Raw genomic sequence first — 16,790 nt, forward strand, 5'->3', positions numbered from 1 at the left:
TATTTGTACTAGGTGATCTGCCTTTAAATTGCCCATCACTACTCTGCCTGATATGTTATCCCACAAAGGATATCACTGTTCACATGTGTAGATATGCCACCTTACGAAAAGCAAGAAAAAAAGGCAGGCAGCAGAAACATTAAAGGCATAGTGCACACCTCCTTTGCTGCAAGAGAGGTTTTGTTTCCTGCAGTAACCTTGGAGAGAGAATGAAAGGGGGGAAAAAGAATTAAGCAACTACACATGACATATGTTAGTCATGACACTTAATGCACAACTGGACAATGTTCAGATAGCTCATGAGAACAATATAAGAGCCCATACTGAGGCAAATATGTTTGGATACCTCACTGATAAGTTTTTAAGTGCCTGGAACATAGGCCAGTTGCTGATGGGGTGGTCCAGATTTAAAGAGCAAGCGACCAGGAGGGCATGCTGGGCAAGGCAAATCAAAACTGATGCAATAAATATCAAATTAGTCATCAGTTGCTTCTTCCACAGCCTGGCATTTCTACCATTGATTTCAAGAGGTGCTGCCCTACCTCACCCTTATGCCTGGCATTATCTACAGAGAAATAAGGTGAATATCTTGGAACAGCAGGGTAGGTTGCATATCTCAGTCCCAATCCCATTTCAAATTGCATAGTAGGATTTTTCCAGGCTGCTAACTGATACTACTTTTCTCTGGGGAGCATGCAATAATTGGGCACAGTCCTATGAAAGGCTAGGTGTCTTCAAGTCCCACTGAAATCAGATGGCCCCCAGGGTACTTACCCCAGGGTACTTACCAGGGTAGGAAGTGCTCATCACCCTGCAGGATTATAAAATTGATTGCTTGTACCACATATTTCACTGAGGCCCAAATTACTCGGAAGAGTAGTCCACGAGAAGGACCCTATGAATAAAGGAAACGGAACTTGGGTATCAAGGAATATCTATACATCTTCCCTAGTGTAGACCATTTTGAATTTCAGTTTTAAAAAATCATTTGGATATTTCCAAGTGCTCTCAAAACTTCAATCAGGTGGGAAAAGAAGGAGAAAAAAAAGAGCAACCTGTATTTCCAAAGTTACTGGCAGTTTTACATCAAGCAGCATTATGGGACAAATCCTAGTCTTAATACTGCCATTGTTAATCTAGTGCGATTCTGGTAAAGGAAAATAAGATACCCAGAGTTATGCCAGCTACAAAGTCAATTCCAACCCTGTTGTTCAAGCAGATTCATGGGCCCTCTACAGATAGGAAAGAGAGGGAGGAATCATCTCAAGGGGGCAAAGCTCCACACACATTGTACCTATTGCGTTCTGCAAGACAGGCAGCTTTGTGCTGTGACAGTCACCCCTGGTGTATGCCATCTAAGTGCTCTGCCTTTTCCCCTCCCTTACCCCGCTGCATTTACAGAGCTTAGAGTTGGATCTGCCTCCAAGAGTGAAATTGGAAATTACCTAATTTCCTTACTGAAGGTCTGGATTTGCCAATGGGAGATGCTATTGCCAATGGGAGACCTATAGTACCAGTGCCCTGCTGGGTAGATTAGAATCATAATTAGCTATTTTGGCACACCCATCCGGAGACAAACGGATCAGCATGAACACAGGCTGTGGTTCTTGATCTATGTCTCTTCTTGAGGCCACACTCATTCATTTTGCCCATGGTAGAAAATGATTCAACAATAGATGAGTATAGCAGGGGACAGGAGGCTGCTGAGATGGTATTATGTCTGACGGTTACAAGCCCCTTTTCCCTGAACATCAGCTAAACTCTCTGCTAAAGAACCAGGTAGTTTCTGTTCTTTCAATACACTGCAGACAATTAAAGCTTGGAACTATTGTATGTGAAACCCTCATAAGCAGGAGTTAATAGTTCCCAGTCAGCCCTCAAAGAGAGAATACCATAGAGTGTCTTAGTCTAACAGACATTTAAAGCATAAAGAAAAAAAAAATATATATATATATATATATATATAAAAATGGAGAACATTCTGAATAACATAGCTGTTCATAACATTTAAACAAAGGCTATTAGTTGAGAAATCTACTGGTCTTCCTTATACCGCCTTTTCCACTTTACTGTTGTTACATATTTAAATTTAAATGTGAGGTTTCTACGTAACAATTACACTTCTAAATTTAAGCACACACGCTCTGATCTTCTTTCAGATGTGAATCCCGGTTTAAAGCGTCAACTGGTAGTTGTATATACTTTCAAGAGCTCTTTTAGAAGGAAAAACTTCCAGACCTCCCTTTAGGTTCATAAAATATACCACAGGGGAACAAATATTATCCATATGGAGGGCTTCTCTAGAGAGGAAACCTGGAATAGCATTTTCCATCATTTAACATTAACAGTTTTATAGGGCATTTTCCAGAATAGAGTAATAATAGCACTCAGCCCTCCCAGAGCTAATAATTTTTTTGTCCTGCATTGATCGGTCACTGAAACCTCAACATTAAAACTGTCATCTTCTGCATTCAGATTGGCTCAAGGGGGACTCGGGGTGATATACTACCTCAATTGTTCACAATGAAACTTTCCTGTACCATTTCAAAACCAGCTAATGAGCATATTTGATAACTGCCACATGCTATAGCTGCCTATTCCTCAACACTTCTAGCCCAGCTGCCCTCCCTTGTTGGTGTACATGCAAGCTAAAACTGTCTCCTTATTACTGCTTCTTTCCTTTGTTTGGGCCGAAGTGAAACGCTTCACTATACGGCAAGGGGTTGCATGTGCCTATAAACCGATGTGTGTACATATGTGCACAGAGCGGATTTGCTCTACTTGCTTTCAAGTCAAGAGACAAAGGGTGAAAAAGGAACTGCTTGTATCCTTATAAAGAAAATAAAAGAGCCATAATTTTAAAGAGAAACAAACGAATTAATGTCTTCATCTATGAGAGGTTGTTTTTTTAAAAAAATATGAGAGAAGCTTGTTAAAGCAGACCTGTACACACAAAGACTTGTTCTTATTTTGGAAATGTTATAGACCGCAGTGCCATCTTGTGGGAGCAGACTAAATAGCACCTTGTATTATGCTTACTGGAAAATAATTCCTAATGCTAAATGTTATGTTCATAAATAATTTGTTACCCGGGTTGAAGTTTAGCTTTTGGCTTATTGTCCAATATTTTATTCACGTTTGCTTTCTACAGCACAGTGGAGCTGAGCAAGATTTAAGTTCCAGTGAGAAGTGTTGCTGGTGCAGAAAATAAACCAACACATGTTATTTTCATTAGTTCTGATCCAAAAGGAAAAACTTGAGGGAGCAGGAACTGATACATTAACCTAAATCCCAAGTACATTTTTGTGGTTGTTATGGTTGAAAACCAAGACCTTTAAAGAACATAAAAATAGGAAATCGGAAGACTGTAATAATGAAAGAAAGGCATTGCCGTTGTGGAATTTTATTTTATAAAAGAAAAAAAGATCCTGTGTTCTGTTCTATTATATTCCCTTTTATTTCAAAAGATGTCAAAAGAATTTATTAGGAGTTCCATGTGAAAGTTCAATTCACTCATAACAGCTGGAAATATATCTAAATTAAATATCTGATTTTGGATACAAAAGAGTTTAAATCCACAAAAGGGAAAAACGACTTTCAACATTCTGAATAACTCCTTCTCACTGATGTTCATCTAAATCAATGCAAGACGTGATCACAGGTCTTCCAAGTGTAGGTTTTCAAAAAGGGCATCATTTACTTTGTTCTGTTGCTCTACTTTTTGGGTCCACATCCTGTAAGTTGAGGAGGGCTCCCAGCAAGGTGCACAGCAAATGGGTATTAACATTATTAGGAACTGAAACCTTGCAAAGAAGGGATCACTACCCAGGTACAATGGCTTGAGATACAAGGTTGGCAATGTGAAGATATGATGTGGTGTACCAGGACAGTCCTGGCTTTTCATAGGATTTCCTGATTTCTCAGAAAAAGCTGAAGTGTCTTCAATTTTCATTTCATTGAGCTAAAGATTTTAATAATTATAAAATGTTGGTGTGAGGCACAGCGTTCTCTACCAGACATAACGTACTCTGGATGTACTATATGCTAACAAGCCAGTAGAATAAGTGTTTGGACTGAAATCAGAAAAATTAGGAGCGCAGATGTTATTGTGATGAGGACTTTCTTGGTGGACATCAAGGATGGAACTGGTCAACCCCAGAGCCCAAACTCTGCAGTTTAAGTTAAGGACCAAGCTCGCTGGATAAGGGCTATGACACAGACACATGCCCACAATCAAAGCTGGTCTTACAGGCAGACCGAGTATTAACAGATGAATGTGTGGCGTTTCATGTTGGTCCACATGGCACAATCCTGGCAACTGAAATCAGCGGTAGAGAGAAAGGAGGATAGTGGTGGCAGCATTCAACCACTGGGTTCTGGACCTGCCAATGCATCGGCTCCAGCAGCTGCACCGGCAACCTGCCATCCTACCACTACCGATGCGTCATCTGTCCTGTGAGAAGCTCTGTGGGCTAGTGGGAACGGTATAGGGGAGGGGGGGAAAAAAAAGCAACTGCTGCCAACAGTGTTCATAATCATTGGGACAGGGCCGTCTCGAGGCTGGTCATGACATCGGCCCACCCACCTCTCTAAAGTAGGTCACCCTGCCTTGCCTGGCACACATTTCGTGTTTCTAAAAAATAGGTGTTTGTAAGCGAGAGGCTACCCATTTGGTTGCCTTGATGCCAAGGGCACAATACACGGTTTTGAACCTCCTCTTACACTGTGTCCCATGCCTCGCAGATGGCATCCGAAATCACTTCCAACTTCCCTGGCCTCTTAGCTGGGCTGCACTTGGCCTCTGGCCCACATCTGGCCTCAGGTATCCTTAAACGTGCCTTGGCCTCTCCGCCCGCTCACTGGGGCCACAACTCTGCCTTGCACTGGGCTCCTGGGCCTTACACCCCTTGGGCCCCAGGCCCTACTCAGTGGGCCTTGGCCCTGGTCTCAGGCCCCACTCTATGGGCCTGGATTCTGCCTCAAACCCCACTCAGTGGACCTGGGCCCTGTGCTTTTCTGTCATGGTGTGCTCCCCTAGCCTTTCCCCTCCATGGGTACCCACAAGATAGTGGGGGCTGAGGCTTTACAGCGCCCCATCCTCACCTTTCACTGGAGATGGCCAGGTGTGGCATTTCCTGGGGACTGGCCACAGGCAGCCCCACCACACCATCCAACTTCAGCAGAGTTGTTTCAGCCTTGCCCAGGACCACGAACCTCCTCCATCCCCATAGTGCCTACCCTGACCTCCAGCTCTTCCAGGAGCTGCTCTCGTCAGGCCGAGCAATGTTGCTCCACTGGCTCCCTAGATGTAACTAGGGCCTAATCAAGCCCCTTAATGTGGAGGGCACCAAAGGTGCCCCATCACAATTATAAACGAGAAGTCACCACTTCTGCTTTGCCCCAGGCACCCAGCCAAATCCCTACACTAGTTCCATGAGCCAGTTCTGGCTTGCGGGGCCAAATAATTTGGACAGCCCTTAGAAACAAGCAGTCTGGCTCTGACCTATCTGCAGTAGTGCTGTTCTCTTCCAAGGCAAGTGTACAGTGCTTTGCAGCTAACTAGGCTAAGTAGAGCATCATGCTACAGTACACCAGTGCTGTTTCTCAAATTAGCTCAGTCAAAGTTACCTTGAAGATCACTGCAGAGGACTACAGTGTATCATATGGCCGTACTTTAAGGTACTGAAAATCATTCTCCACTCCAAGAAATGGACCTCTATCTATCTGAGAAGCTGTGACACCAAGACATTATTTTTAATTTTATACTTTAAGGTTTTTTAACTAATGCTTTGTCAACATTAAACAAATTCACTACAAAAATGTCCTATTAAAATGTGGTCACAAGTGGAAGAATGAAGTTTGGAAGTGGAATGAAAAAACTAAGAAATAGGTGTCAGCAAGAAGGATGGAGTCTCAGGATCATCAGATACAGATGGACTTTTTTCTGGCTGCTCTCCATGCTCATTCTTTTAAAATAAGCCTCCTGCCTAGAAACACAGAGGCTAAGCAACAGATAAAGGACCACTTCTGACATTTGTACACTATCTTTACCCAAAGTTACTTCCAGGTCATCTAATTTTGTGTTCACTGGAATTAGGGTAACTTCACTGAAATCAACAAAGATACATGAATATGCACCCACGGCAAGTGGAGAATCAGGGTCACAACATGGGGCAAATGGTCTCATAGATACCTGGCTAACAACAGTCAATAAAGATATGACTAAAGTTTTGGCAGCAAACACCTTAAACTTCAGGGCTCAGAAAATCTGGTCAACAATCAGATTTCCAAGCAACAAGTTCAGCACCAAAATTCACAGAATAGGATGAACTGGTGGAAGAGGCAGAGGTTCTGAGTATGGGGGAGCCTGAGGGCCCTGCCCCCCTTTGAAAGAGGGCTGTTGCCTGAAATGCACAAAACTTTCCACGTGTCCATCATTTTAGACCCTCCCCAGGACAAATAGAAGTCAGTGCCTATGAGAAGATTAATGATTTTGTTTTTCCCATACAGATTCAAGTCTGTTCACACAAATTGAAACAAATAGACCTTCCCTGAAGTAGAAGTCAGAAAACAAAAGGTGCAGGAACATCCATAATTTCTCCTGCCATGTTACAGATTACTCATTTCAACAACCTCCTTGTCTTTTTGGAGCACTGAATCAGATAATCCACTGACAGAGAATGTACAATTAGACTATGTCAAAGATCAAGAGGGTCAATTTCTTTGTTGTGAGCTCTGTGTTGTAATCTCTCCTTATTATTCAATAATTTTTGTAAGTTTTTGATTGTTTTAAACTGGAATTTCTTTTCTATTAAAGGATATCTAATCGTGTGAATTAGGGGATTAACAGGTTATTTCTTCACTTTTAAGGAATTATCTTTATGTAATAGAAGCAATTAATTAAACAAAAATAATTATCAAATTTACCAACAAGCAATAAATAATTATATTGCCACCATCTCTCACTTTGGCAATGGAAAGTGTACAAATATGGATTGTAAGAGTGTGTGTGTGTGTGTTCTGAGTTGCAGAGCAGAGTCATATGTACAATCATTCATATAAATAGTCCTACCTTGTGCTCTGTATTACTGTGCTTTACTTTCTTCCATGAGAAAATCATTGAATAAACACACAGTGTCCCAGAGCACCTCTCTGAAGTATTAAAAGCACTGTTTACCATAAACAGTTGCATAATGTTATGGTACTACACAGAAAAGAAGGAGGGGTTTATTCCTCATATTTTTCGTGTGGCAGGATTTTCTTTCAGGCTATGCAACCAAATAACAGTTTTTCAGCTGTATGACTACAGAGTTTGTGGTGCTACTAGTCTTGCAGTGTGGGCTTGTAAGCTTATACACATATACCATTCATGATTAGTAGACTAAGCACTTGTCAGGCAACTACACAGCTACACGGGTGTGCCCATTGTGGACACATAAATCATTTAAACATAGCTGGACAAAACCCCATGGCTAATGGGTGTTAGACACCAGAAGATGAGATGCTTCAAATTTTATCCCCCTTAGCTGACTAACAAGAAGCAGGAGACCTGGATTCACCCCAGAGTTTGAACCTGTATCTTTCCAACATCTCAGCACAGTGCTCCAACCACCACATCACACAGTAGACAGGATCTAGTCCCATCTCCAGCATTTCTTTTGAAGCCTGATGCTGGCCATACAGAAATGAAGCTATAAAAGAAAGAGGACGAATATATAGGAATATAGAGATATAGATTCTAGCAGAGATCATAGAATCATAGAAAATGAGGGTTGGAAGAGACCTGAGGAAGTCATCTAATCCAACCCCCTGCTCAAAGCAGGACTATCCCCAACTAGATCATTCCAGGCAAGGCTTTGTCAAGCTGTGTCTTAAAAACCTCCAAGGATGGAGCGTCTAAGACCTCTCTGGGTAGCCTGTTCCAGAGCTTTATGACCCTCCTAGTGAGAAAGTGTTTCCTAATAACCAATCTAAACTTCCCTTGCCACAACTTAAGACGATTCCTCCTTGTTCGGTTATCTGCTGCCACTGAGAACTGGCCAGCTCCATCCTCTCTGGAACCAGCCTTCAGGCTACTATTAAATCTTCCCTCAGTCTTCTCTTCTGCAGGCTAAATAAACCCAGTTCCCCCAGCCGCTCCTCAGAAGTCATGTCCCCCAGCCCCCTCAGCATTTTTGTTGCTCTCCGCTGGACTCTCTTCAATTTGAGTCCCAAAACTAGACACAGTACTCCAGATGTAGCCTCACCAGTGCCGAGTAGAAGAGAATAATTACTTCCCTTCATCTTCTGGCAACACTGCTACTAATGCAGCCCACTATGCTGTTAGCCTTCTTGGCAACAAGGGCACACTGCTGACTCATAAGCATCCTATTATCCACTGTAACCCCCAGGTCCTTTTCTGCAGAGCTGCTGCTTTGCCAGATGCTTGATCCCAAAGGGGCAAAAACTTCCTTGCTTCAATGCTGTCATTGCATTTTATCCAATGGCTATTAAATGCAAAAGGCAGTGGCCCAACTTCAAAAGAATGGCTGAAAATAGCCAGAATGGGCCTAAACTGGTGATTAGAGTACTATTCCGGAAAGGCTGAGAGATGCGTTTCCAAACACCATCTGTAAGAGGGGGGCCTAGAACCTGAGTCTCCTGCCCCCTTGGAGGGTGCACTAACCACTCATCTCTTGGGGCTAAAATAGGGGGCAGCCCTTCTAGGACTTTTCACTCAGTATGTATGTAGCCATGTACCTGTGCATCCTGCTGAGCGTGCTTATAATACACCCATGGTTATGATTTCCTCAGACTGTGCCAAAAAGACTACGTACACAGCCTTTTAATTTCACAAAGTGAAACAGAATTCTGTTCCTAATCCATTAATTAATACAGTAGAACCCGGATTAGTCATATCAGGACAATTCACAACCCACTTAGTTCACACCGGGTCGCTAAATCAAGTTTGAGTGGCTTTAACATTGGCTGTGGCTGTTACTTTGAAGGGCATCACTTCTCTGATCAGCTGAAACTTGTCAGCTGGTCAGAGAAGCATTGTCTTTGTAAGTAAAAGCCATAGTAAATAGCCGAAGCACCATAGCAGTCCTATGCAGCTGTTTGTTGTGGTTTTCTATATCCCTGGTACTTTATATACCTGTAGTTCCCCAGGTACATAAGATTTTCAAAGGTTCTCTAAGGTGCCACTTTTACAGTAACATGCTCCTTTTGTACTTGTTATGTTCCTTAGACCTATCGACTCTTTTGCAAGGGAATCAAAAATGGTATTTCTTAAAGTGACAGGAAGCCTGTAGTAGGAGCAATGTACTCACTTTTTGATTGTAATTTATACCTTCTACAGCTCATTGGCATTTAGGTTTTTCCAACTGTGGCACTCTTATTCACTGGGTAAAAGGGTAAAGCTAAGCACAGCAAGGGAAGAAGGGAGTTGGAAAGAGAGAAAAGGAGATCTGCTGGAAACAAGTCTCAGTCTGTGAAACTAATTTATGTCACCTGAGGCATCACCTCTGAATTTCACCCTTAGTATTTAAATTTGATTTGCATCAAGATAAAAAAAAAATGTATCTTTCACCTTCCAAAACAACTCAAAGCCTTGCAGAATAAAATATAGTATAGCCACCCCAGCACTAAGAATAATAAAATCTAGTAACAATAACTCAGATGTGTGTCTCCTTGTCTGAATCACTTTAGACACATCCGGAAACATAAATATATGTTTTCCCTGAAAGGTAACAGTTTTCTCCCTTTTAATCTGAAATAAAATTCTGTCCCCATCTCCCAAGGAACTAAAAGGTGACAATAAGAATTTGACAGTATTCAGGAGATGTGCCTTCCACATTAACATTGCCAACAGCTACACCATAAATACTGGGTATACGGAAAGTACATTCAATCATTATAGGAGATGCAATTTAAAATCTGAAAGTCACTCAAATAAATCAAGAACAAGAGTTAGATGATCTGATTCTTCCCTAAAACCCAAAATGCACAATTTTTGTGATCCAGATTTATTTGCAAGGAATTTTAACTTGTAGTAGAACAAAATGTTGCAGTTAGAGTACCACAAAGCACTAAAGAAATATCAATCTTTTGTAGAATCAATCTTTTCTTTTGCTGTACTGTTTTCTAGCCCAGACCACCTGGCACCAACTCCAGATAAATGAGATAGCATTGTTTATGAGGGACAAAAAGGGATGCACAAAGGTGACAGACTTTGCAGATAGGGGGAGAAAAATGATGTGATATACCTTGACTTTAGAAAGGCTTTTGACAGTCTCTCCCATGACATTCTCACTGGCATGCCACATAAATATGGACTAAATGAAAGCATAGTAAAGTAGATGCATAAATATTTGGATCACCATGATCAATGACTAGCCATCACTGGCTTGATGTCCACTGAAGAAGAGGTATCATGTAGGGTTATCCAAGGGTCTGTAGTCTGTCCTGAGACCACTGTTTAAAAATATCTTCATTAATAATTTAGAGGATGGAATTCAGTGCACAAGTAGAAAATGTGCAGATGATACCAAGTTGGGTGGACACTCTGGATGGTAGGGTTATGATGCAGAATGACTCTGATATGAATCTGCTGGGAGGAGCAGTCAGCCAAGTCTGATCGCTCACGTCGGTTCTTAGCCAGAGTGCAGGACCTCCATCTAACCCAGGAGGTGCACAGTCCCACCAGGGGAGACGCCTTGTTGGACCTGGTGCTGGCCACGGGTGATGACCTGGTGAGGGGGCTGCGGGTGATAGGCCACCTGGGAGACAGTGATCATCGCTTGCTGGAATTCACCATCCAGCGTAAGGTGGCAAAGGGCTGCAGCAAGGCAACAGCCCTAGACTTTAGGGGGGCTGACTTCAACAAGCTAAGGAGGATCGTTGGGGAAGCGCTGAGGACCCAGAGGGGAAGGGAATCAGATGTCGAAGGGGAGTGGTTGCTCCTTAAGGAGACGATCCTCCATGCCCAAAGGGAGGTAATCCCAACAAGGGTCAAAGGGAGCAGGAGGGCACATAAACCCCCATGGCTCACTAAGAGCATCCGGGAATGTCTCCTTGCTAAAAGGGAGGCATATACCCAATGGAGAGATGGGGTCATCACCAAGAAGGACTATGTTACAGTCGCCCGAGGATGTAGGGGGGCAGTCAGGAGGGCCAAGGCAGAGTTGGAGATAGGACTAGCTTCCCGGATTAAGGACAATAAGAAGTCCTTCTTCAAATACATAGGGGGTAAAAAGAGGGTCCCGGGTAATGTGGGGCCCCTGCAGGACACGATGGGCAACTTAGTCATCACGCCAGATGACAAAGCTAACATATTTAACGATTTCTTTGCCTCTGTCTTCCTAAGTAGGGACCAGTTCAGCCACCTCCCTGCTGGGCCCCCCTCGGGCCCCGGGAGAGACACGCCTGGGCCAGGGGTTAGCGAGGAGTTAGGTAGGGTACTTCTGGAGAGGCTGGACGTGTTCAAGTCCGCTGGTCCAGACGATCTTCACCCTAGGGTTCTACAGGAACTGGCCGAGGTCATTGCGGGACCCCTGGCGCGGCTCTATGAGCACTCGTGGTGCTCTGGCGAGGTGCCGGAGGACTGGAAGAGGGCCAATGTGGTCCCTATCTTCAAAAAGGGAAAAAAAGAGGACCCGGGAAATTACAGGCCAGTTAGTCTTACCTCAATCCCGGGTAAGCTCTTTGAAAAAATTATCCTGGCACACATCCAGGAGGGCCTTGCAGGGGAATGCATGCTCAGGGGCAACCAACATGGGTTCATCAGTGGCAGGTCTTGTCAGACCAACCTGGTGGCCTTTTACGATCAGGTCACCAAATCATTAGACGCAGGGGTTGCTGTGGATGTAGTCTTTTTGGACTTCCGGAAGGCTTTCGACACTGTCTCTCACCCTGTCCTCATCAAAAAGCTGGGAGACTGTGGTGTCGATGCCCACACGGTCAAATGGGTCGCCAACTGGTTGGAGGGCCGCACCCAGAGGGTGGTAGTGGATGGGTTCTTCTCGACCTGGAAGGATGTGGGCAGTGGGGTCCCCCAGGGCTTGGTCCTCGGGCCCGCACTGTTCAACATCTTCATCAGTGACTTGGATGACGGGGTAGAAAGCACCCTGTTCAAGTTTGCTGATGACACTAAGATGTGGGGGGATGTGGGTGCACTAGAAGGGTGCAATAGGCTACAAGCTGACCTTGACAGGTTGCAACGGTGGGCGGATGAGAATAGGATGGGGTTTAACACTGATAAGTGCAAGGTGTTGCACATGGGGAGGAAGAACCGGCACCACACTTACAGGTTGGGGAACTCCCCTCTTGCCAGCACGGAGACGGAAAAGGATCTTGGAGTCGTCATTGACTCCACGATGAACATGGGCCGGCAGTGTGGGGAGGCAGTCAAGAAGGCCAACCGTACCCTGTCATGCATCCACAGATGCATCTCGAGCAGGTCCAGGGAGGTGATCCTCCCCCTCTATGCGGCACTGGTCAGGCCGCAGCTGGAGTACTGCGTCCAGTTCTGGGCGCCACACTTCAAGAGGGACGTGGACAATATGGAAAGAGTTCAGAGGAGGGCCACTCGTATGATCAGGGGTCAGCAGGGCAGGCCTTATGAGGAGAGGCTACGGGACCTGAACCTGTTTAGCCTCCACAAGAGAAGGTTAAGGGGGGACCTTGTGGCCTGCTACAAACTGGTCAGGGGGGATCAGCAGGTATTGGGGGAGTCCCTGTTCCCCCGTGCGCTGCCAGGAGTGACCAGGAATAACGGTCACAAGCTGGCGGAGGGTAAGTTTAGATTAGATATTAGGAGGCGCTACTTCACAGTCAGGGCGGCTAGGGCCTGGAACCAGCTTCCAGGGGAAGTGGTGCAGGCTCCTAGCCTGGGGATTTTTAAAAGGAAGTTAGATGAGCACCTTGCCGGGGTCATCTGACCCCGGTGCTCTTTCCTGCTAAGGCAGGGGGTCGGACTAGATGATCTACCTAGGTCCCTTCCGACTCTAGCTACTATGAAACTATGAAACTATGATAAATCGGAGAAATGATCTGAAATCAATCAGATGAAATGCAAGAAGGGCAAGCACAAACTACAAAGCCTTGTACTTGGGACAGAATAACTGCAAGCATATATACAGACTGGGGAAGAAAGTGGCTAGGACAAGATATTGCAGAAAAAAACCTAGTGGTCATGGTGTGCTCATGTTGCAAAAAAGGCCAATAGCATATCGCTTGCAAATCAAGGGAAATGATTCTCCCACTCTTCAAAACTGGTAGGGCCTCACCCAAGCTACTGGGTCCAGTTTTGGGTCCTTTACTTCAAGAAAGATGTGGCCGAATTAGAAGAAGTCCCATCAAAAGCGACAAAATCATTAAAGGCCTGGGAAATATGACTTATGTGGTAAGGCCGAAAGAAATGAAGAGGAGAAAAGTGAGAGGAAATTTGATAACAGTGTCCAAATATTCAGCATCATAGAGACCTGGTGGGAGAACTCTTAGAGTTGTGAATAGAGGGTTATGCTGTTTTGGAAGGACAGGGTTGGAATAAAAGGTGGTGGTGTTGCCTTAAATATCAGAAACACATACACTCGTTCCCTGGGTCAGGAGGAAGAAGGCAGCGAATCAGAATTCTTTTGGGTGAAAATGAAAGGTGAAAGACATAGGATCTACATAACGGTAGGAATTTATTATAGGACACCTAATCAGGAAGATGAGGGGTTTGAAGCAGGTGGTGAAGTGACTTATCCACCCAAAAGCTATGAGATGGTACTGATGGGAGACTTCAACATGTTAGCCAGAAAAGGACCAAGGAAGCTGTGGGTCCTCTATTTACAAGCCAGTGGGGACTCCTAACTGAAGACAGGAAGAAGGTGGAGATCTCAACAGCTACTTTGCCTCGGTCTTCACAAAAAAAATTAAGGTGCCAGACACGTAATAGCGATTATCTGGATAAGGAAGTGGGGAAGCTGAGGGAGGAGATAACAAAAGAGATGGTCAAAGAGCTTTTGTTGAGTCTGAATGAATCCAAGTAAGCAGGACTGGATGAACCTTAGTCCAGGGTCCTGAAGGAACAGACAGAGGAGATCTCAGAATCCTTGGCAATGATCTTCATGAACTTGTGGGAAATGGGCCACGTGTCAGAGGACTGGAAAAGGGCCAGCGTAGTCCCCTTGTTTAAAACAGGCAAGAAGGAGGACCTGGGGAACTACAAACTCATTAGCCTCACCTTAATACCTGGGAACATATCCTAAAAAAGGCCATTTGCAAACACTTAATGGAGGAAGGCTGATTGCATAGATTTAAGAAGAAGAAAACATGTCAAACAAACCTGATCTCCTTCTCTGACAAAGTAACCACTTGGGTGAAAGAAGGGAATGTGCTATATGACATTCTCATAAAAAAAGCAGAGAAATGTGAGCTGGATAAAACTACTACAAGGTGGACAGATAACTGGCTCATAGCTGCAAGCAAAGGGTAATTATTAATGGGTCCATATCAGAATGGCATGAGGTTTGAGTGGCATCCAGCTAGGGTCCGTGCTCCACCCGCTGCTGTGCAGTGTGTTTATTAACCATTTGGATGCTGGCATAGAAAGCTTCTTGAGCAAGCTTGTGGGTGACATAAAACTGGCAAGGACTATGAACACCTTGGAGATGCAAGTGCAATTCAGGATGCACTTTTCAAACTGGAAAGCTGGACTAGAGCTAACAGGATGAAGTTCAGTGAGGAGAAATGCAAGGTGCTACACCTTGGGAGGAATAATAAAAAAACACAAATACAAAATGGGAGACACTTGTCTTGATGGCAGCTCTATGGAAAAGGACTTGGGTGTCTTGGCAGACCACAGACTCATTATGAGTCTGCAACGTGCTACAGCCTCACAAAAGGTCAATGCAGTTTTGGGCTGCATCAACAGAAGCATTAGGTGCGAGACATAGGCGGTGATCATGCCTTTCTATTCAGCACTGGTTAGGCCTCATCTGAAGTGCTTTGTGCAATTCTGAACTCCACATTTTAAAATACTGTGAGAAATTTTGGGCCCATGTTTTTTAAAAAGGATGTGGAAAAGTTAGAAAGGGTCCAGAGGCAGGCAACAAAGATGATCAAGGGCTTGGAAGACAAGTCCTACAAGAGGAGGTTGAAGGAGCTAGGCATGTTCAGCTTGCAGAAAAGGCACTTAACAGAGGACATAATCACAGTCTTCAAATATTTGAAGGGCTGCCATAAAGAGGGAAAGTACCTTTTTTCTTTTGCTGCAGAGAGGACAGAAAACAATGGGTTGAAGTTGCAGCAAAGTCAGTGTAGGCTGGCTATCCAGAAAGACTTCTTCACTGTTAGCATATTGAGGCAGTACAACAGACTGCCTGGGGGAGTTGTGAACTCTCCAGTACTTGAGGTGTTCAAGAAGAGGTTGAGCAGCTATGGGTTAGGGATGATCTAGGCATAGCTAAGCCAATTTTATACCATGGGTATTTCCCATGCTTCTGGCCTTTGATGGTGGCACCTTCCACTCCTCCCCTCCCCCACCCCCTTTTTTCCTGTATGTGTCAGGGTGCTTTTTAAGTCTCCCCATAGGAATTGTGTATTGGCTACAACATTGGCTAAGGACCTCAAAACCAGAGGTTCCTGGGTGGAGGGTCTTGCCCCTCTGCTTAGGGTTAGACTGATCACCATATTTGGGGTTAGGAAGGAATGGGAACATCAAGTCTCGGTCCCAGGCTGCATGACTCTGGGACAGCATTCTTCCCAAATTCACAGTATTGGACAGGGATCTGGGTTTTCTGTTCACCGTAGAAAAAAATGGGAGATAGTGGGGTTCCCCTTGAAGGCTGGCCAGAGGACACAGGGGACACCCCATGCATGGCCAGGAATACATCCCCAGGCAGCGGTGGACAGCAGCTCCCCCAGCTGCCTATAGGTGAGTCTATGGTGGGGGGGTGGGCAGATTGAGGCCCCCCCCGTGAGGGAGGGAGTGAGGCAGGAGCTGGGCTTTGGGGCACTGCCTAACCAGGGTGGTGCAGGGGAGCTGGGTACTATGCAAGGAGGGAAAGAGCCATGGGTGGGTTGTCAAGGTGGCAGGTAGGGGGCAACTCTCTGCTGCCGCATTCATTCCAAGGGAGGAGGGCATGGGGGGGCATGGGCCCCCCAGACTTGTGCATGGGGTGGAGGTGGATGTGGATGTGGACTGCCACTAATGTGTCAGGGCTTCCTCCCCCTGGGACTCATTCACCAGCTGCACCATCCTGCCGTGGTATCCCCTGCCCACCCGGCAACACCAGGGGTGGCAGCATGGAGTTGTGCCCCCTGCTACCGCTGGGCAGGCAGGGGGCACCTCGCTGCTGCAGCAAGCCAGTGCAGAATTCCTAGGGGGAAGGCAGCAGGGTGGGGAACCCCACAGAGGGGCAACTTGCATCTGCCCCTACCCATCATGGGCTCTGCCCAGCTCTGCTCTGGCTGCGCCATGGGGTGGGGGAAGGATCATCTTAGGCCCCTCCTCTGACAAAAATAAAAATACACCTATGGTACATCTGATCTTGGCCAGATATAAAGGAATTCAAACATTTCTACTGTATAACACGTTTCTATAACATAGAAAGTTCCAGCATAGCACCACTGTCACTCCCAGGGTGATAGAGATAGATCTTTTTTTTTTTTTCCCCCCTGAATAAGAGATAAATTGTTAAAGAGAGCCTATTCCACCTAGCAGACACCTAATAAGTGTCTTAGGCATCTCAGCTGTGATCCTAATCTACCATGCTTAAGTTGCTAAAACCAGTTAACGCACCTATTTTTGTAACACATTATCA

This window comes from Crocodylus siamensis, chromosome 1 (assembly GCF_052110815.1).
Source record: "Crocodylus siamensis isolate JL-2025a chromosome 1, ASM5211081v1, whole genome shotgun sequence".
NCBI classification, from domain to species: domain Eukaryota; kingdom Metazoa; phylum Chordata; order Crocodylia; family Crocodylidae; genus Crocodylus; species Crocodylus siamensis.